Source organism: Acomys russatus, chromosome 1, assembly GCF_903995435.1.
Source record: "Acomys russatus chromosome 1, mAcoRus1.1, whole genome shotgun sequence".
NCBI lineage: Eukaryota > Metazoa > Chordata > Mammalia > Rodentia > Muridae > Acomys > Acomys russatus.
Genome location: NC_067137.1, coordinates 100,851,793 through 100,873,209, shown reverse-complemented (window position 1 = coordinate 100,873,209; position 21,417 = coordinate 100,851,793). Strand labels below are relative to the sequence as shown.

The following is a 21,417-nucleotide window of genomic DNA, read 5'->3' as shown; positions in this document are numbered from 1 at the left end:
TTTATCATGTGGAGATAAACCTGACCCTTTACAGCTCTGAGGCCTGAATAGTCTTTACCCAGAGACCCTTCGCGGGCACACCCTTTATTGTGAAGATCAGCAAGGGGGACTAATGAGAGGATGTGGCCTGATCCCACTGCACAGAGATCCAAATCAAACACTGTTTGAGACCCAGGTAGAAATTAAAGGTGAAGACAGTTCTGGAAGGTTAAACAGGGGAGTGTGTCAGATTCTCTCAGCAGCAGGCCGCAGTGAACATAGCTGCAACGAATAGCTCTGTTTCTCCCTTAGTCGGTGAGTTACCTCAATGAGCCTCCAAAGGGGTTCACCACCCAAGAGGAGCAAGAGGCAGCCTCTTCCGCCTTCACAATCGCAACCATTCAGCCATGCAGAAATATCCAGCATGTCACAAATACAGTAGGAGATGGTAGCAGGGCTCTTGCTATTTTTCCAATAGCAGCAGATCTGAGTAGTTTTGGTCACCATGGCCTTATAAGAAGTAAATAAGGGAGTAGGAGTTTATTTTGGATCATGGTAGAGGGGTTCACAGTCCACAGTGGTAGGGAAGGCATGGTGGGGTTTGTGGCCACTGGAGTATGAGGTTGACATTCCTTCCACCTAGAGAGACCAGGCAGCAGAGAACAAACAAGGAGGCTGAGGGCCTGACTTCTTTAGACCACTTCTCCCACCTTTTAAAGCTTCCATGGTCTCCCAAAACAGCACCACCAGCTGGTGACTATGTGTTTAAAACATGAGCCTATAGGAGACAATCAAGTCACAACAAAGACTGAAGAGATGGAGGTAGAAAGCTGGTCTCCTGGAGTTCCATGGCCTGATCTCACACAACTGTCTCAGGCTTTCTAGGACAGAGTCACATTATTAAAAAGAGAAAAAAAATGCTACCAACTCCCAACCTAGAAAAGAAGTAACTTAAGACAAATGTGAATTTGCAAATGACTGACATATGTGTGATTTGCTCCAACTTAGCAAATTCAATCCTTCCCTGCTCTTGGGAAGAGCTAGTGCCTCTGGGACTGTAGTCAAGAAGTAGGGCAGCATGGCTAGTGTGGTCCTTCAGATGTGCAATGAGTACTCAGATTTTCTATATGTCAACTTGAAGGGAAGCTAAGCCAATAACAAACGAAATACTTGTCTTCCAAAATAAGAAGGAAATTTCATTTTACACAAATCTTATTTTATTTTTCTATAGAAAATAGCAAGCTAGGGTAGAAGAGGAGTGCAGAGGGAATGAGACACCACAAGAGCCAAGAGGTTAGTCTTGGGAAAGCAACTCTACCATGTTTACCTCAACTTCTTCATCTCTAACAACTTGCACCTCACATAGCTTAAGAAGCACTTAGCACACACTGTGTGCCTAAACAATGTGGATATCTGCTCTGTAGTTAGTAGCCCCCATTTGGTGCTGGAAAGCTATGGTAGAGATAACTTCCCTCACATTCAGAAACTATCATAGTTTCCAAAGAAAAGAGTGCCCCACATGCTGTCCAGTGCTCTCTCTTAACTTTACTTCTTCCTTTCATTTCCTCAACACACTGCCAGAACCTTCTTACTTGTCACTCTACATCCTTGGTCTTATCTACTCTTTCATTATTATTTTTGATCATTTCTATCTTTCAAATATGAGGCTCCATCCACTATCTGAATCCTTCTACCTATCAGCCATTCCTATGTACAGAAGAGCTCTTCTTCCTTTACAAATCTAAATAAAAATTACTTCAAATTTTGCTTTAGTTTTCTACCACATGTAAGATATAAGATAGATAAAGTCTGAGCAAGTGTGATGTTTTGAATGGAAATGGTACCCATAGGCTCAAAGGGAGTGGCCTATTAGGAGGTATGTCCTTGTAGGAGTGGGTGTGGCCTTGTTGTAGAAAGAGAGTCACTGGAGATGGACTTTGAGTTTTCAAATGCTCAATCCAAGCCCAGTGTCTCTGTCTTCTTGCTGTTTTTAAATCCCAATTTAGAACTCTCAGGTCCTTCCCCAGCACCATGTTTGCCTGCATGCCACCATGCTTTCTTTCTGTCATGATAATATTGGGCTAAACTATAAGCCAGACCCAATTAAATGTTTTCTTTATAAGAGTTTTCATGGTCATGGTGTCTCTTGACAGCAATAAGACCCTAAGTCAGCAATGCATAGGTAGGCCATTTGTCACTGTGTAAGCATCATAGAGTAAACATACCCAAAACCCAAGCAACATGAGCATATCACTGAACATGGACTTTCAATGTACCTGGCACAGTAGGTGCAGTACAGTGCCAGCGCAGCACTGTGGACTGTTTCACAGTAAATTTTTTTATTATTATTAATTTTCTTTTTTAACATACACATTTATATTATTACACATGAGTAAAATAAACTACATACAGCAGGAAGAACCATGAGACAATTAGGAATTATGTAAATGTTACATTCATAGTGATTTGGCCATTTGTACTTGGCAAACTTGAAGTAAACATCTTTCCTATCTTGTCAGGTCTAAATTACTGAATCGAGATTAAGATCTATCATATCTCATCTCTATTAACTTAAAACATCTATCTTGATCTACAAACATCTTAACTCCTAACCTACTAAACTTAATTGAAAGACTAAACTGTAGAAGCAGTATACTTTAAATAATTATAAGTGGGCTTAGTAATGTATTAGTAACTTTCACATCACTGTAACCACAATACCCAATAGAAACATCTTATGGGAGGAAAGGTTTGTTTTGGTTCATTGTTTCAGAGAATTATGGTCCATTGTAGTGGGGAAAGCATGAGCATACAACAGAAGTTGTTCATACCAAGGTCAACTAGGAAACAGAGTGAGGCAAGGCCTAGGGGTACAGTTTATAACCTTCAACCTCTGGCTCTTCCACCTAGGCCCCCAAACAATATACAGCCCCATGGTACCTCACCAACAAGAGATCAACATTTGAAACATAAGTTTGGAAGGGACCTCCAGATTCAAATCCTAGCATACCACTGTGGCTGTTAAAGAATCACAGTTATTTCCAATTGAAAACTGCATTTAGCCCAACTTCACATATCCCCAAAGTCTTAACAGGCCCAACACTACTTCACTGTCTATAGATCAAGGTCTCTTCTGACACTCAAGGAAAACTATTAACTGTGACACTTTATACACTTAATGTGAGACCTCACTCTCTGGGAAGATAGATGTTAAAACACACCTGTCCCCTTCTTTGATTCCACAAAAATCCCACTTGAGGAATCAATATGCTTAATTTACAGAAGAGGGTCAAGGCTTGCTGCACTACTAGAAAGCAGCTGCACTACTAGAAAGTTCCACCCCATCATGGATGACAATTTTCTTATAGTTACATAAATGGACTCTCACACTCCATAGTAACCTTTCAACATCTGTATACTCTAGCATCTCCCTAGATAATGTGCATGCAACTAATGCAGAATTACACAATGGGAGATGGGTGTTGCAGAAGGTGTTATGCAGAATTTAAGATAACAGTCCACTGTCTCTCCTCACTCCCTTTTTCCATGAGAGAAAGTCAACAGTCAATATACCCAAATTCAGGATATCTTAAAAGTAGTTACAGCTGCTTTGAGGAAAATAATTGTTGTTGGACTTAGAGGTTAGGCCTCTGTAACAATCATTCAAAAGGAATTAAAGCCAGACACCGTGGCACACACTTGTAATCCCAGCACTTGGGGAGGCAGAGGCAGGCAGATTTTGGTGAGTTTGAGGCCTGCCTGGTCTACAAAGTAAGTCCAGGACAGCCAAGGCTACCCAGAGAAACCCTGTCTCAAACAAAACTATAAAAGAAGAAGAAGAGGAGGAGGAAGGAGAGGAAGATGAAGAAGAAGAAGAACATGAACAAGAAGAAGAACAAGAACAAGAAGAACAAGAGGAAGAAGAACAAGAGGAAGAAGAAGGTCGGAGTGGTGGTGGTGGTGAAATGTTTTCAAGACATAATGACACAGACAAGAATTCCCATTCCAAAAGGGAGGAACAGGAAGAGGACAAGGAACTATTGGATTAAAGCAAGACCAAACTCCATCAGAACAAATATTAATCCTATAGCTCCATGTCTAGCAGCTGGGAATGTGATGGCCTCACCTGAATTCCACCAGGCTATGTTCAGCATGGTCTCTATCTTTAGAGCCAGTTCCACTCATTGCCTATACCTCTTCTTGGCATATTTCAACATCATAGGGTCTCTATTTCAAGCTCCATGCATTGACCTCTCAGGAGATTCCTGTATGGAACACAACCCTACTATATATTCCCTAGTCTCATGGGCTTTTTTCCCAAAGTCTTGGTAGGAACCTTCATAAACTTTTTCATTCCCCTTTCCTACAAAGTCAGTACCATGTGGCAAGTTCTGTTACCAGATCAAGAAGTAGTCAGGACCCATTGAACCTTAGCTGTTATAGCTTATTGGTACTTGGTCGGTTGAATATGGGTAATCACTTCCTTATGCAGACTTCACCATTTTTAATCTACCCTTACTCAAATTTTCAGGACCTAAGCAAGTTATAGACAAATTCTTTAACATTATATAACATGAATGGCCTAATTCAATTCCCAACAAAGTACTTGAGCTCTGTCTTTGCTGTCCACATTTCCAGCAGTGTTACTATCTTTTAAGCTACCACCAGAATTGCCCATTAAATTCTACTTACAATACACATCTCCAAATTTCTCAAAATCCTTACCTCAGATCATCTCTAAAAGTCTAAGAAGCACACAGTCAGATTTAGTCAGAGTAACAACCCTACTCCTGGTACAAATTTTCAGTGTTAGTTACTTTTTTTTTTGTTTTTTTGTTTTTTGTTAGTTACTTTTTACAAGCACAGTAACAAAGTTCCTGATAGATTTATTTAGATCCACAGTGTCAGTCCTTCCCGGTGGAGTAGTCATGGTGGAACAGCTCAGTTAAGGACAACAGGATCATGTGCACAAATCAGAAATCAGAGAACAAGGAAGGAACCTGCCTGATCACAGTGATATACTTCTGCCAGCCAGGCTCCACTCCTACAGTCTACACACACACACACACACACACACAGAGAGAGAGAGAGAGAGAGAGAGAGAGAGAGAGAGAGAGAGAGAGAGAGAGAGAGAGAGAGAGAGAGAGAGAGAGAGAGAGCACTGAGGAACAGCCTTCAAAACATAGACATTTCAGACTGTGCATACACTAGTGTGGTTAACTCATCATTGCCATCAATTATTGTGCATTATACATAGTTATATTGCTGTGCATAGGTTTGTCTACATTTCCACAAACACTTTATGTGTTGCATTATGATATTGCTATGACTACCATGTCACTAAGGCAAGAGAATTTTTCAGCTTTGTCACGATCTTGCAAACTAACACCACCACCTCCTCTCATCGCTGTGTATACAATATGTTCCTGACCAGCCTCATCATCATGTGGGACCACCATCAACAGTTTCCTGAAGGCCTCAAGGTATCACACAATACTGGATGCAGGAAAAATCATGCAGCTCTTAGACTTGGATGGCTCTAGAATTTAAGTCTGGTACACTCTAAGAAATCCCTTTCTTCAGGCAGAAAAATCTTCCCCCATGCTTAAAATGCTGCTTGCCCTGTAATGATCAGGACCACCAACCAAAGCTCAGAGAACACCAAGCTAAGACCTACCTTGTAAGTCATCCTTTTCCTCTGTTTCCCACAAGTTCCAACAAGCGTGTTAAAAATGTCAACTCCTCTCAAAGAAACCAACCACTTCCTGCAAGAATAAGAACAGATCCACTCACCAACAGGAAGACTGAGCCACAGTCAAGCCTGAGCTATTTCAACCTCCCCCGCACAGCATGCTGATTAAGGCTACAGTCCTGAGTTTTGACTTCCCCCAGATGTACCTTGCCCCATTCTGAGAGTCTTGCAGCGCTTTCGGGCCTCTTGCTTTCCTCAGATATCCACATGGACAAATTAACACTGCTAGGCCACCGATCGCTCCCTCTTCACGGCACAGGAAAAAAAAATAGCTTTTCTCTAAAAATACAGCATGTTCAGATACAGGAACCTGACAACACTAACATTCACAGTTTACTGCCTTAGAGCTACAGCCTCTGCAACACGTTCTCTGATTATAATGTGATTAAATCACCTAACAAAAGTGTTTGTTTTACTGCTATATCTGGAGAGTAGAAGCAGAGTGCTTCCAAAGCCTAGCCCAGCACTTACATTATACATGAAAGAAAGATTCCATAGCGCATAGAGACACACCAATTTATCTACTTCTGTCACTTCTTTATATGTTTTGGGAAACCTGGGAACAAAGTTTAGTCCAAAAAATCAGACTCTGGAGTTTCTCGTATGGTCAAGTTAGCCAGACTGAGGAATAGGGGTCTCGGACCTGGTGTTTCTGCAGCCGAAGTTCTCTTTTTCCTGCATGATTTGCTCCACAAATTGTTGCCTTTCCCCTTCGCAGTTGATAATTGAACTTTCGGGAAAACCCCAGGCTTCCTATTTTATGCTGCTTTAGAGCCCAAGAAGTTTACAATACTGTGCAGTCTTTAAAGTGTCCTGACACTGTGGAAGGCAAGAGCTCCATGCCTCTGAATACAAAATGCCTCATATAAATGTCCATTCTCTTTCCAAATGAATCTCTTATTTTGACACAAATTATGTAGAAGGGGTGGGGGAGGAAAGCCCAAAGAAACAAATGAGCAACTTCTTAAAAAGCTTTCAAAATCAAATGTAAAATTCATTAAGAAAAGTAATGGAAATTTTATGGCTGGTGCACAGATAAATTCATTGCTGCGTCTAAATTCATCAAGCATACATACGAGAGTGTATTCCAAATTAATTGGAACTAACAGCCTCTGAGAAACCCTAACCAGCTGCAGATTCAAGGTAAACTAGTTGGAACAAAACAAAGAACTCCCCCTCCTCCTCTTTCTTCCATATCCCTGATTGAATTAAAAGCTAAACTCTCTCAACTCTAAAGATGCAGAGCAACTTTATTCTTCCACAACTGCCAAGCTATCGTCTGCTGTTCTGGCCCAGGCAGGGTCAGAACTAGGCACAAATGAGAGGTCTTTGGATAGATATAAGGAACTCCAGTCGTGTTCACATAGCTAACAAGGATACTGTTGGGCAGCACTTGAAAAGAAGGATACTTAAATACTGTCAGGTGTTGTTCTTACACACGTACGTGGGCTAAGGAAAGGAAGATGGAATTTAATTAACTTTCCATTACTTTGTAGGACAAGTTGAAGAGAAAGTCCTTGACCACCACGCCTACTAGCATTCTAGCTCTCTGTAAATGTTTCCAAACAAGGTCATGCAGTAAGCGAAACAGTAAAACCAAAGGGACTCTGGGTATGTCACTATAATTATTTACTTGGAAAAAAAAGAATGTGGAAATGGTTATCGAATTTCTAATGTCTGTCAAAGACCCATGCATTGAAAGTTTAATCCCCAACTCATGGTACTATAGAGAGATGGTAGAACTTTTAGGAAATACGTTCTAGGGACATGAAGTTAGTCCGTTGGGAATACACCCTTGAAGGAGACGCCCAGACGCCAGGCTCTGTTCCAGAGCTACCACAAAGTGAATAGGTACCCTTCATTTCACATTCCCACAAGGAAGTTGTCTTGACTCAGGCCATCCAGCCATGGACCAAAACCATGAGGCAGAATAAAATAAAGCTTTCTCTCTATAAATTGATTTGGTGAGGTGGTGTGTGTGTGTGTGTGTGTGTGTGTGTGTGTGTGTGTGTGTGTGTGTGTGTGTGTATCTCCAGAGATCAACCTTACAAGCAATCCACTTATTTTTTTGAAATGGTGTCTCTCATTGGCCTGGAACTAGCACAGTAAGCTAGGATGGCTAGCCAGCAATCCACTGGGAGTTCTCTTAGCTCCACCTCCCCAGCTTTGATATTACAAGTGTGTGCCACCAATGACTGGCTGTTTTCATGTGAGTAACTGGATCAAACTCAGCTCCCTATGCTTACAGGGCGAGCACTTTACCAACTGAGTCATCCTCCAGCCTTCCCTCTTTACAAGCTGATTTATCCCAAGCATTTGTTGCCATGATGTGCAAACCATGTGCTCCTGAAGACAAGGCAGCTGTACCTACCTTAATCTAAAATAAATTCTTGCTAGGTAATTCATAATCTAAAATATAAACACATTAACCCATTACCAATCAGCACTTATGAGGAACTTAGTTTATAACAAAGTTCAGTGCTATAGTACATCTAATATTCCCTTTAACCATCACAACAAAACAAATTCTCCTGAAGAAGATTCAACCAATGCTCAGAGAACATAAACGATTTGTCCGGGAAAGGACATCTGGCATAGTTGCTCCAACCCAAGGTTATGTTACAGAGCTCAACTACTGAGCTCACATCAAGGCAGATGTGAGGATCCTAAGATTTATCCTCAGATCATACAGAGTTTGAGTAAATTAATAGAGCTTTGTTTTTAACACCCACCACCTCACACATGCTGCTGATCCTATTTTATGAACTCCAAAGTTCTAATCTTAATAAGTGAGAGCTTTAAATGTCATCATCGTGGATGGGGGGGAGGGCGCCGCAGAGATGCCTGTATGCTCCTAACAAGTACTTGCAATAAGGATTTTTCCCCCAAGAAAGTATAGAATGGAAATATGCCAATTCTTTTTGGAAACATGCCAATTCTTTTTGTGTTTCTACACATACGGAGTGGGTAGGGAGAGAGAAAGAATTTTAAATTTGTGTTCTGCCTCTGAGAGAAAACTCTATTTGTTTTTCTGAAACTGGTTATTTTCCTTAGTGATTTTTCAGTTGCACCCATTTTTTCTATAAATATTATGATTTCTTTTTTTCTTAACAGTTATATTAAATTCAATAGCATATCTATGCCACATTTTTTCTATGCATTCATCTATATACTAGTGAACAACTAAGCTGTTTTAACTTACTAGCTTTTTTTCATAAATGATGTAGCCACAGACATGGCTGTGCTACAGACATAAGTATCTCTGTGAAACACCATTCTTTTTTATTGAAAATAGATTTTTGATACAATATTGTCTTAGTCAGTGTCCTATTGCTGTGGGGAGACCCCATGACCACAGCATCTCTTTTAAAGGAAACCATTCAATTGGGGCTGACTTACAGTTCAGAGGTTTAGTCCATTACTGTCACAGAGGGAAGCAAGGCAGCGTGCAGGCAGACATGGTGCTGGAGAAGGAGCTTGAGATTTCCACATCCAGATCCATAGACAGCAGGAAGAGAAAGAGACATTGAGCCTGGCTTGGGTTTCTGAAACCACAAAGCCCATCCCCCGTCCCTCAGTGATGCACTTCCTCCAATCCGACCATACTACTCCAATAAAGCTGTATCTCCAAATAGTGCCACTCCCTGGTGACCAAGCATTCAAATTTATGAGCCTATGGGGGCCATTCTTATCCAAACCACCACAGATATATTCTGCTTATGGTTTTCTCTCCCCCTTCCCTCCCATCCATATCTACACCCTCTCTGTTTCTCATTAGAAAACAAACAGGCATCTAAGAAATACTAATAAAATAAACAAACAAATCAGCATAGGACAAAACAGCCAAATCAGAAAAAGAAGCAAAGAAAAAACACAAGAACCACATATAGATAGAGAGACACTTATGTTTACACACATAAGAATCCCATAAAGACACAAAATCAGAAGCTATAATATATAGCAAAGGACATGTAAAGTTTTTTAAAAATACCTTAGCTTTACATTATGAGAAAAAGAATCTCCAAAATTGCCATTGAATTGGGTTTGAGTTGGTCATCTGTGGGGCAAGGGTTTTACCCTTAAACTTTTCCCTAGTGTGACTCCCTTGCAGGAAACCAATTTTTAATTTGCAAGTGGCTAACAATTGGCAATAGCTTCTGGATTAGGCATGGGACATGTGTCCACTTCTCCTTTCAGCTCTAGGACCCCATCTGGTGCAGGCCCTGTGCATGTTGCCTCAGTTTCTGTGGATTCCTATGTGGGCCAACCCTGTCAGAAACACTATTTCTTACTTACAGTTCTTAGTGGTCCTGTGCTGGGCAGATCTTGAGAGACAAACAACTCTCTAGTTTGAATTGTTCGTTCCTTCTGTCTCTACTCCCGTTGGGGGAGGGGAGGCTCAGCCAACCTCCCGAGGACATTCCTGGAGTCACTATAGCCTATGGTGACAACTGCCCACAGACCAGGTCAGCCTATGAAGAGTCAGAATGTTTTCCCATTAGGGATAGAAATGATCAAATTCTGATTTTATTTGTACAGTGTTCGGAGTATCACTACAGTGGCTATTTCCTGATCTCTGTCTGTGTGTCTGGCTTACTGAAGATCTGGACACCCGAAGATCAGTGTCATAAATGATTTTTGTCCCCTTTAAATGAGAGAATGATGTTCCTAAGAAGAAATTACAGTAATTTTAAGTAAAGGGATTCTGGGTAAGAACTTGAAGGTAAATGCTTTGATAGTTTATACTTTTTCAAAGATGTGAGATATCTAATTAGGTCCCTTGAGAACTGACAATTTCAGATTTGCAACGTTTTGTGTATTTGTTTGTTCTAATTGTGTTTCTGGATGGCTGCTTAATTAGCTACTTGTAGGGAGTGTGAAGGAAGTGATTGCACCCGAAGTTTTGTCCAGTGATAGATTTGGAAAGGCCTCCCCCTCTCTGATAGGAATTCATTTCAGTGCACATAAGGAAATCAATTAATAGTGCCTTAAGTACATAACACGTTATCTGCCTCACATAAAAATTCTGTAAGCCCTTCCAGTGTTGGCAAAGAAGTTCAAAATTCATCCATTACAACATGTCTCCTCTACCTTTTCTGTGCCATCCCTAACAGGCTGACCTTCATCCTCACGGTGGTTGCTTCTTCATCACTGCCTGGGTTGCCACATCTCCGGAAATCAGGTTAGTTCCAGGAAGAAAGCAGAGAAAGAAGAGCCACCCGTTAATTCAGGCTCACAATGCATTAGCCAACTCTGCCACAGGGTCACAGCTGACTGCAAGGAAAACAAGAAAATCAATGTATTGTTTGGTTTTTGTTGTGCTTTAATGGAGAGCCTACTAGAGCTTGGACAGTTAAGGCTACATGTTATTGCTACTAACAGCAGAGATACATAGCCATGTTTAAGAGGATCCAGACAGTTTGTAAAGGAAGAAGTGTGGAAAGGGAAAAAAGGTTATCAAAGCTGTGGTCTATTTCAAATAGATAGTGGATATGTAAAAATTAATTTTTTATTATTAATTTATTCTTGTTGTTACATCTCAATGGTTATCCCATGCCTTGTATCCTCCCATTCTTCCCTCCCTCCCATTTTCTGCTTATTCTCCTCCCCTATGACTGTTCCTGAGGGGGATTACCTCCCCCTGTATCTGATAGGCAGATTTGGGCCCAGGGGTCCCGCTCAAACTAAGGCACCAGCCAAGGACAATGCAGGCGGTAAACTTTAAACCTCTACCCAGATCTAGTCAATGGTCAGAACATTCTCCACAGTTGAGTGGAGAGTGGGATATGACTTTCTCACATACTCTGGTGCCTCACATTTGACCATGTCCCCTGGAGGGGGGTACCTGGTGGCACTCAGAGGAAGAACAGCAGGTTACCAAGAAAAATTAATTTCTTATTTAATCACTTTAGAGCCTGATCCCAGGCCCCTTCCCCTCTCCTCCCAGTCCCGCCCTCGTGCCTTCTCCCCCTACTCTCCTCTCTCCTTCTTCTCAGAGAAAGATGGGCCCTAAGGGGTACCAACCTATCCTGGCACCTCAAGTCATAGCAGGACTAAGTACATTCTCTCCCACTGAGGCCAGACAAGGCAGCTCAGCTAGGCGGAAGGGATCCAAAGGCAGGCAACAGAGTCAGAGACACTCCCTACACCCATTATTAGGGGACTCACATGATGACCATGCTATGCATCTGTTACTTATGTGTAGGAGGTCTAGATCCACCCCGAGCATGCTCTTTGGTTAGTGGTTCAGTCTCTGTGGGACCTAATGGGCCCGGACCAGTTTACTCTGTAGGTCTTCTTGTGGTGTCCTTGACCACCACCCCACCCCACCACCGAGATCCCTCAAATCTTCCTCCCACTCTTCCACAAAACTCCCCAAGCTCAGCCTATTGTTTGGCTGTGGGTCTCTGTATCTGTTTCCATCAGCTGCAGGATGAAGCCTCTCAGAGGACAGTTACTCTAGGTTCTTGTCTGGGAGCAACACAGAGTATCCTTAATAGTGAAAGGGGATGGTTCTCTCCCATGGGGATGATCTCAAGTTGGGCCAGTCATTGCTTTGCCATTCCCTCAATCTCCACTTCATCTTCATCCCAACATTTCCTGTAGGTGGGACAAACTTTAGGTAGAGGGATTTATGGATGAGTTGTCATCCTCCTCCCTCCACTGGAAGTCCCACCTAGTTACAGTGGATGGCAATTTCAGGCTTGATAGGCCCCACCACTAGGAATCTCAGCCAGGTTACCCCATAGAGTCCTGGGGCCCTCCCCTTTCCTAAAGATGCTCCCCCACCAATTCTCTTTCCCAGTAGTCCCCTCCCTTCTCCTCCACTTCCAACACCTGAACCCCACCTCCTTTCCCCTCCCTACCTCCTCTCCCACACAAGTCCCTCCATCCATCCATTTCAGATGTCTATTGTAGTCTATCACTACTCAGCTATTTTTTAAAAGGCATCGTGAAATTTGCAGGCAAATGAATGGAGCTAGAAAAGATCATCCTGAGTGAGGTAACCCAGACCCAGAAAGACATGCATGGTACACACTCACTTATAAGTGGACATTAGCCGTAGTATACAAGATAAGCATGCTACAATCCATAGACCCAAAGAAGCCAAGGAGGGTCTAGAGGAGGATGCTTGAATCTCACTCAGAAGAGGATATTTTAAAAATTAAACAATGCAGTAATTAGAGGGCAGAACTTGATTTGTCAGTACCAACCTTTAAAGACCAGGTCCAATGGTACCTCTGCCTTTCCCATTGCTCTCCAGAGCTCCATGGGAGCCCTCTGGTAATGGCTATTCTGTAATAATCAGGATGAGAGAGTCTGCAGGCTTTCCCTACCAGTATCCTTAAGGAATATGAATCATGGCAGTTGTCACATGAATCAGAGGATGAAAATACAAAGTCAAAAGCACAGAAGTGTACTTAAAAGAATCAATAAAGTACCAAAGGACGCTGCTCACTGATGTTCCCAAAATAAGAAAGGACAACCTGAAAATACCCACGCAGATTACTGCATATTCTTTTGAGGACGATCACAGGTGGCTTTAGGATGTCCTCAGTGCATGTCTTTCTTTTGTTATCCCTAGATGTGTCATCCAAACACTAGCCATGAGCCACGTGCAGATGTGGAGCATTCAGATGGAACTGGGCCAGACAGTGATGTGCTCTAAATGTAAAATGCATGCTAGGCCTCAGAGACATTGGTAAGAAAGAGGATGTGTGGTGATTCATTAATAATCTATTTCCATTGACTATGTGCTGAAAGGACAATATTTTATAAAACACACTAAATTAATTTTGATCCTTTTAATGTTTTAACGTGCCTAATAGAAAGGGGGAATGTAAGCCATGGATCTCCCATTTGTGGTTTCTATTATAGACCTATTGTCCTGTGCTGGTGTACAAGGTTGTTATTAAAGTTACTGATGACATAAAATGTGGTTCTCTCCATCATGTCTCCTAGACCTATTTCTAAGTACATCAATACTCTCCGAGAACAATTATACACTTGTCAAGACTTCCCAGCTCCCTTCTCTGGGGCATCTCTCCACCTTTCACATGAAAGCCTTATCCATCACTTTGGGAGCTTGCCAGGCCAACTTAACTGAAACATGCTTAGGAGTAAACACTCTCATAGCAACCCTTCAACCAACAGAAGATGCTTAACCAGACTTCTTCAGCAGCTCTTCAGCAGGATCATTTTAAGGCCTGTTGGATGCAGTCTCTCAGAGGTTCCCCGGTAGGATGGAGTCCCAGATGCCCACAGTAAATAGCTTAGTGTTGACACAGACATTCTTACTTTCTTTCTTCCCTCCTCTCCCCATTGTGCTTTCTGGGACCACTTCCCAAGTAAACTCTTTTTGCCAACATTTTATCTCAGCTCTGCTCAAATAAGCCCCAAATTAAGAGTAAGGCAAATATGTTCACCATCAACCTCCACGCATCCTTCATGCCAAGTATCCTTAACAAGTCACATTTACCTCTACCTCAGCCCATTATTGGGGAAAATGTGTTTGATTACTACTTTTTTTTTGGAAATTAATTCATTTAAGACTTCATTGTCTGTGGCTTTATATAAAACATGATTCTGCTCTAATTAAGCAAATAGCAGATCACTTGAAAGAGTTCAGGGTTTTTTTTTTTTTTCCTCTCTAAGTAATTTGCTTACATTTAAACCATCCTTGTGAAGTGTTGTTTTAATTATCAAGTCATTAAAGATATTGTTTTGGCTCTCTGAAATATTTGTTCTGCTGTGGCAGGGTCTTTGACTCAACAGAATCAGACTCTAAAAGACTATCCAATATGTTTCTTATCAGGTCTATAATAAAACTCACAACCAGAAAGGCAGCAGCATTAGTGGGGGGAGGGGGCAGCTGCCATTCCCTGGGCTCTATAAATAAAGGTTAAATGGTTATAGGGACTGCTGTAGTATTCTGGATGCTTTGACCTGCAAACAGCCTGTACTATCTCATTCTACACATACCTGGGCAGTGTGGAGTGGTTAAAAAGAAAATAAAAACAACTTTATAATCCAGCGGGTTCAGGTTTAAATCCTTTTTCCACAACCCACTAGTGCAACCTTCTGTGAGTCTCTTATTCTTTCTGAGTCTCAGTTTTCACATATTTATTCATATATGGCTATCATAGAGACTATAAGGAACATTTAGCTAGGATCTTATATTTAATACAATCCCATGTTTAGCTTATTTGCATTGCCTTAAAATAAAATGCATATATGCATGTATGTACAAAAACAAAAAAACTCCACTGGAAGTCCCACCTGGCTACAGAAGGGTGTATCCACCACCACCACCTCCTCCCAGCCTCCAATCACCCCAACCCTTACCTCCTTTGCCCACTGCTAGGAGTCTCAGCTAGGGTCACCATCATAGACTTCCAGGAGCCACCTCTGGCCCAGAGAAGCCCCCCACGGATTTCACTTCTTTCTCCTAGCCCCACCCTTGGTTTCTTTTCTCTCTCGAAGCCATCTGACCTCCTGCCCACATCTGATCCCCACCCTCATTTCCCTCAGCAGTCCCTCTCCTATCCTGTTCCCTCTCTTCATCCACTTCTCCTGTCTATTCTATTTCCCCTCCTAAGTGAGACTCAAGCATCCTCCTTTGGGCCATCCTTGTTACTAAGCTTCCTTGGGTCTGTGGATTATAGTACTGTTATCCTGTATTTTATTGATGATATCCACTTATAAGTGAGTACATACCCTGTGTATATTTCTGGGTCTCGGTTACCTCACTCAGGATGATCTTCTCTAATTCCATCCATGTGCCTGCAAATTTCATGATGTCCTTGTTTTTAATAGCTAAACAGTATTCCATTGTGTAAATGTACCACATTTTCTTTATCCATCTTACATTGAGTTTCTGGCTATTGCAAATAAAGCCGTTATGAACAGAGTTGAGCAAGTACCCTTGTGGTATGGTGGAGCATCCTTTGAGTATATACCCAGGAGTGGTATAGCAGCGTCTGGAGGTATCACTATTCCAAATTTTCTAAGAGACCACCAGATTGACTTCCAAAGCGGCCATACAAGTTTGCACTCCCACCAGCACTGGAGGAGTGTTTCCCTTGCTTCACATCTCTGCCAGCAAGTGCTGTCACTTGAGAGTGTTTTTCCAGTTAATTTGTTTATTTATTCGCTTTACGTCCTAATCATAACCTCTACCCTCCTCTCCTCCTGGTCTTACCCTCACTCCCTTTTCCCCTATGTTCCCTCCCCTATTCCTCAGAAAAGGGGAGGCCCTCCTACCAGCCCACCCCAGCTCATCAAGTCACATCAGGACTGAGCACAGCCTCTACCCCTGTGGCTGTGGACACAATCCTGCCAGGGGCCAGTGATCAGAAAGCTGACAACAGAGTCCATGTCAGAGACAGTCCCTGCTACCTTTACTAGGGGTCCCATTTAAAGCCAGAGCTGCCCATCTGCTATGTCTGTGGGGGCCCTAGGTCCAGTCTATGCATGGTTCTTGGCTGGTGCTTCACTGAAAGCAAGGCCTTCTGGGCCCTGGTTAGTTTGCTCTGTTGGTCTTCTTGTAGAGTTTCTATCAGTCACCACCCCCGCTCCCCACCAACTTTTCCACAAAACTTCCTATGTTTTGCCCAATGTTTGGTTCTGAGTCGCTGCATCTGTTTGGATCTGCTGCTGCGTAGAGCCTCTCAGAGGACAGCAATGCTAGCCTTCTGTCTCTGAACATAGCAGAATATTGTTAATAGTGTCAGGGGTTGGCTCTCTCCCATGGGGTTGGTCTCAGGTTGGGCCAGGCATTGGTTGAACATTCCCTATATCTCTGATCTCTCTTTACCCCTGCACCTCTTGTAGTCAGGGTAAATTGTGGGTCAAAGTTTTTGTGGGTGGGTTGGCGTTCCTCTCCTCTAGCCATTCTGGTGGATAGAAGTTGGAGTCTCAGAGTTGTTTTTATTTGTGTTTCTCTGAAACATTGAACATTACTTTAAGTTTTTCTTGGCCATTAGAGATTCCTCTGTTGAGAATTATATATTTAATTCTATGCCCCATCTTTTAAATTGAGTTATTTAGTTTATTGATGTTTAATTTCTTGAGTTCTTTATATACTTTGGATATTATCCTTCTGTCAGATGTAGGGTTGGGGAAGGTCTTTTCCTATTCCGTGGGCTGCTGTTTTGTTCTATTGACAGTGCCCTTTGCCTTATAAAAGCTTTTCTATTTCATGGGGTCCCATTAATTAATTGCTGATCTTACTGCCTGAGCTATTGATGTTCTGTTCAGGAAGTTGTCTCCTGTACCAAAGCATCCAAGGCTATTCCTCATTTTCTCTTCTATTAGATTTAGTGTCCTTGGTTTCATGTTGAAGTGTTTGATCCACTTGGACTTGGGACACCAAATCACACACAAAATCTTCTACTTAGCCAAGCAATAACTAGCCCAACTTGAGTCTCATGGCATGAGAAAGAGCCTACCACTGACACTACTAATAGTATTCTGCTATTCTTGCAGACAGAAAGCTAGCATAATAGTCATTTGAGTGACTTTTACGTAGTAGCTGATGAAACAGATTCAGAGACCCACAGCCAAACATTAGGCAGAATATGGGAAATCTTGTGGAAGAGGGGGAGGAAGGATTAAAAGAGCCAGAGAGGTCAGGGATACCACAAGAAAACCTACAAAATCAACTAACATAGGGGCTCACAGAGACTGAACCACCAACCAGAGAGCATCCATGGGACAGTTCTAGGACCTGCACACATAAGTAACAGATGTACAGTTTGGTACTCACGTGGGACCTCTAACAGCAGGAGCAAGGGCTGCCTCTGACTCTGTTGCCTGCCTTTGGAACCCTTCCCCCTAACTGGACACCCTTGTCTAGCCTCAATAGAAGATGGGCCAAGTCCTATTTGATATGCCGAGATGGGTTGATACTCATGAGAAGTCTCCCCTTCTCTGAGAAGCAAGAAGCATAGCGGGAGGGGAGATGAGGGGAAGGGACTAGGAGGAGGGAGGGGAATATTTACCAGGATGCAAAGTAAATAAATTAAATAATGAATGAAAAAAATCCATAAACTCAAGATCTTAACCAATACTCATATTTTTTACATTCTTTTTTGACATGCCTTGAATCTTGATATAGTAACACTCTGAGGCAGACTGAGTGTATTTCTGATGTGATCCAAAACTGGGTAGTCCAACAGAGTATCCATGAATCACAAGAAAACTGGCTTAAATTGAGACACACCTTTCTTGACTGCCAAGAATGATAATGTCCATTTTATGTACCAAATAATTCTCCTTACTGGCTCATATGGTGCAGAAAATTAGAAATTTGTTTCATCGTTTCTTTATTACTTCTTGGCCAGCTCCCCACTGGACCTTCCCCTTGCAGCCTCTTTTATTCCCGGAGCCTCCAGCACCACATTTGTTACCATGTGCCTGGCTCTCATATTGGGCATCCATGTAAACCGTTGCCCTAGAAATCAACATTTAACATGACCTCATAGCATTCTTGCTTATGAAATATCTCTGTGAAGGACACAGAACATACTTTTCAAAGTCCCCAGTACTGGCCCTCAAATGGGTCATCAAACAGAACCAAAACCAGAACCATTAGATAACACAAGGCTATAGCACATGGTATACACAGCACTCAGTTGTTGCTAGGTCTTCTCATGTTCTACCTTCCATCTTCTTGCCTGAAATATAGTGGAACTAAGATGTTTGCTCAGTGTTGTCTTCTATTTGCGATAATGATTGGGTACTCTAGATTCTAGAATTGGTGTTTTACATTCTAGAATAAGGGGAGAGTTATAAAGAAGCTTAAGATATAGCTCCTGCCACCCAAAAATACATAATTTGTCAAAACTAGTAAGAAAACTACAATGAACATTCAGAAAATGTTCTTGAAATGGGCGAGATACAGCAAAAAAAGGATAAAATGGTAAGGATCTGATATGGTTTAAGACTCTTAGCTAAGGCTACCTAAGAGTTCTCTTAGCCTGCCTTAGCCAGCCTCCCCTTCTGAATTCTCTCACATGAGAACAGTGTCGATCAGGAAATAAACAACAGTGACCTCTTTACCTGGAACAGTCCAAACTTGTGAAGGTTTGAGGGAGTGACAGCCTGGCAAGGGAAGTATTTGGTCTAACTGAAAACCAAATGGGCCTCTTTTTCTCTCTCTAAGCCCAAAGACAAACCTTAGGACTGTACCACCATCTGACTAGAATATTGTAAATGGCAGGATGACAGAAATGCACACTGGACAGCCACAAGGGAACACGAGAGTGAATAAAGACAGGCGGGCCTGTTAAGAGTGGCTTGTTCAAATGTTGGTTAAGTCAAGGAGGACACTGGAAAGAGGCCGGACTACATGTGAATCTTGAATACACAAATGCCCAGAACATAGTAATTGCAGTTAGCCTCCTTCTCAGCTTATCTGAAGCAATCTATCATTGATCGATTAAGATAGCAGACATAAAATGCTAAAAAGCTCAAATGCTGACGACCTCATTGAAGGAAAATAATTTTTACAAAAGGTAACAAGATTTATTTTGGAAAAGACATGATTCTCCTGCCTCGGAGTCCTGAGTGCTGGCATTATGGTGTTTCTATACTCTGCTAACAGGATACCAGCTGAGCAGTTTTTACCTTGAACACAGAAGAGTATGACGTCAAATAGGATCAGTCAAAGAATCATCCCTCCCTTTCTTTGCCCTAGAAGTTTCTAGCACTTCTTATAAGGGAGCCTTTATGCACTGCTTCCGTCTTGCAATTTCAATACCTGCTTGCTCAACAAACAACCCAATTCTGTGGTCAATTACCAGGAAGCTCACATGCTGATCTCTCTTTAAAATACATATAAGCAGAGACCTATTTGGTTGCTTCATAATATGCTTTTCACAACTCCTTTCTGGGTATTTTCCATAATTGAATTGTCTACAAACAAAGCAAGAACTGCAGCTTCTAATAGCAAGTGGCATTTTGGAGATACGTTTGAATGAAATGCAGAAAAGCGCTCTAAGCAAATGTTCATTAACTGTGAGGCTTTTCCTAAGGACACTATGTGTTTCTAAGATGAAAGAGCTTGAACGAGGTAAGCATGCCTAAGAAGGAATGAGGAAATCCACTTCACTAAGTGGAAATGCTACATTTTTTTTTTTTTGGCTGAAATTAGTAAAATATTGATCTCATTTAAATAATGCCATCTTTGGAGAAGTTTTCTGGTTATGGCACCTTTGAAATGACTTAAAAAAAAACCATAGGACTCTAACTCATATCGCCTACCCTATGCCATCTTGTTTCTTGTCTCCTTGCTCTCAGCTTGCTCTCTCTACTCTGTAGCTAAGATCTATAGCACAGCTGCTCCTCATCTCTGTCCCTGTGAACCTATAATGTGTAAAGCAGCGATAAACAGACAGCAAGCCGTGAACCCCTCTTTCCCACAACCAGCCACCCCCTTCCCATGGAAGAATCTATAGTCTCGATAATCTTGCCAAAATAACAAATCCACAAAATCGAGAATTAAAAATAAATGTTCGGAATGGGTTCTCTGGGCCGATAGTAGGTTCTGAGCCACATGTAGGATGTGTGGAATGGTAGAGCCTACTGGGGCAAGGATGAGGCTAGAAAAGGGATCTGATCGGAAATGGGCAAAATTTGTCTGGAAAGTGACCAGGCTCTCCCTCTTAGGGGCACCACCACGAGACGACTTGTAGGCCATACCAATGATGTGCTGAGTGTGGCCTTCTCCTCTGACAACCGGCAGATTGTGTCTGGATCCAGAGACAAGACCATAAAGTTATGGAACACTCTGGGTATCTGCAAGTACACTGTCCAGGATGAGAGTCACTCAGAATGGGTGTCTTGTGTCCGCTTCTCCCTGAACAGCGGCAATCCTATCATCGTCTCCTGTGGATGGGACAAGCTAGTCAAGGTATGTAATTTGGCTAATTGCAAGATGAAGACCAACCACATTGGCCACACTGGCTATCTGAACACAGTGACAGTCTCTCCAGATGGATCCCTCTGTGCTCCTGGAGGCAAGGACGGCCAGGCCATGCTGTGGGAGCTCAGTGAAGGCAAGCACCTATACACATTAGATGGAGAGGACATCATCAATGCCTTGTGCTTTAGCTCCAACTGCTACTGGCTCTGTGCTGCCACTGGCCCCAGTATCAAGATCTGGGACTTGGAGGGAAAGATCATTGTAGATGAACTGAAACAAGAAGTTTCAGCACCAGCAGCAAAGCAGAGCCACCCCAGTGTACCTCTCTTGCATGGTCTGCTGATGGTCAGACTCTGTTTGCTGGCTATACAGACAATCTGGTGACTATTAGTACCCGCTGAAAGTTTATGACAGAATCTTAGAAATAAAACTGGATTTCTTGAAGAAGAAGAAGAAGAAGAAGAAGAAGAAGAAGAAGAAGAAGAAGAAGAAGAAGAAGAAGAAGAAAAAGAAATGTTCAGCTAGAGAGATGGCTCAGAGGATAAGAGCACTGTGTGCTCTTCCAGAGGTCCTGAGTTCAATTCCCAGCACCCACATGGTGGCTCATAACCATCTACAGTGAGATCTGCTGTCATCTTCTGGCCTGAAGGTGTACATGCAGGCAGAGCATTGTATATACAATAAAAACAAATAAATCTTTAAAAGAAATGTTCTACCACATAAGCCATCTTTAGACCTGTCTATATTTGGCTATCCCATT

At 42.2% G+C, this 21,417-nt stretch overlaps 1 pseudogene; it reads left to right on the top strand.

Annotated features, from left to right (window-relative positions):
* The first annotated feature begins 20,253 nt into the window (after nt 1–20,253).
* On the top strand, nt 20,254–21,058 carry LOC127192057 (receptor of activated protein C kinase 1-like; annotated as a pseudogene).
* Nucleotides 21,059–21,417: the final 359 nt, after the last annotated feature.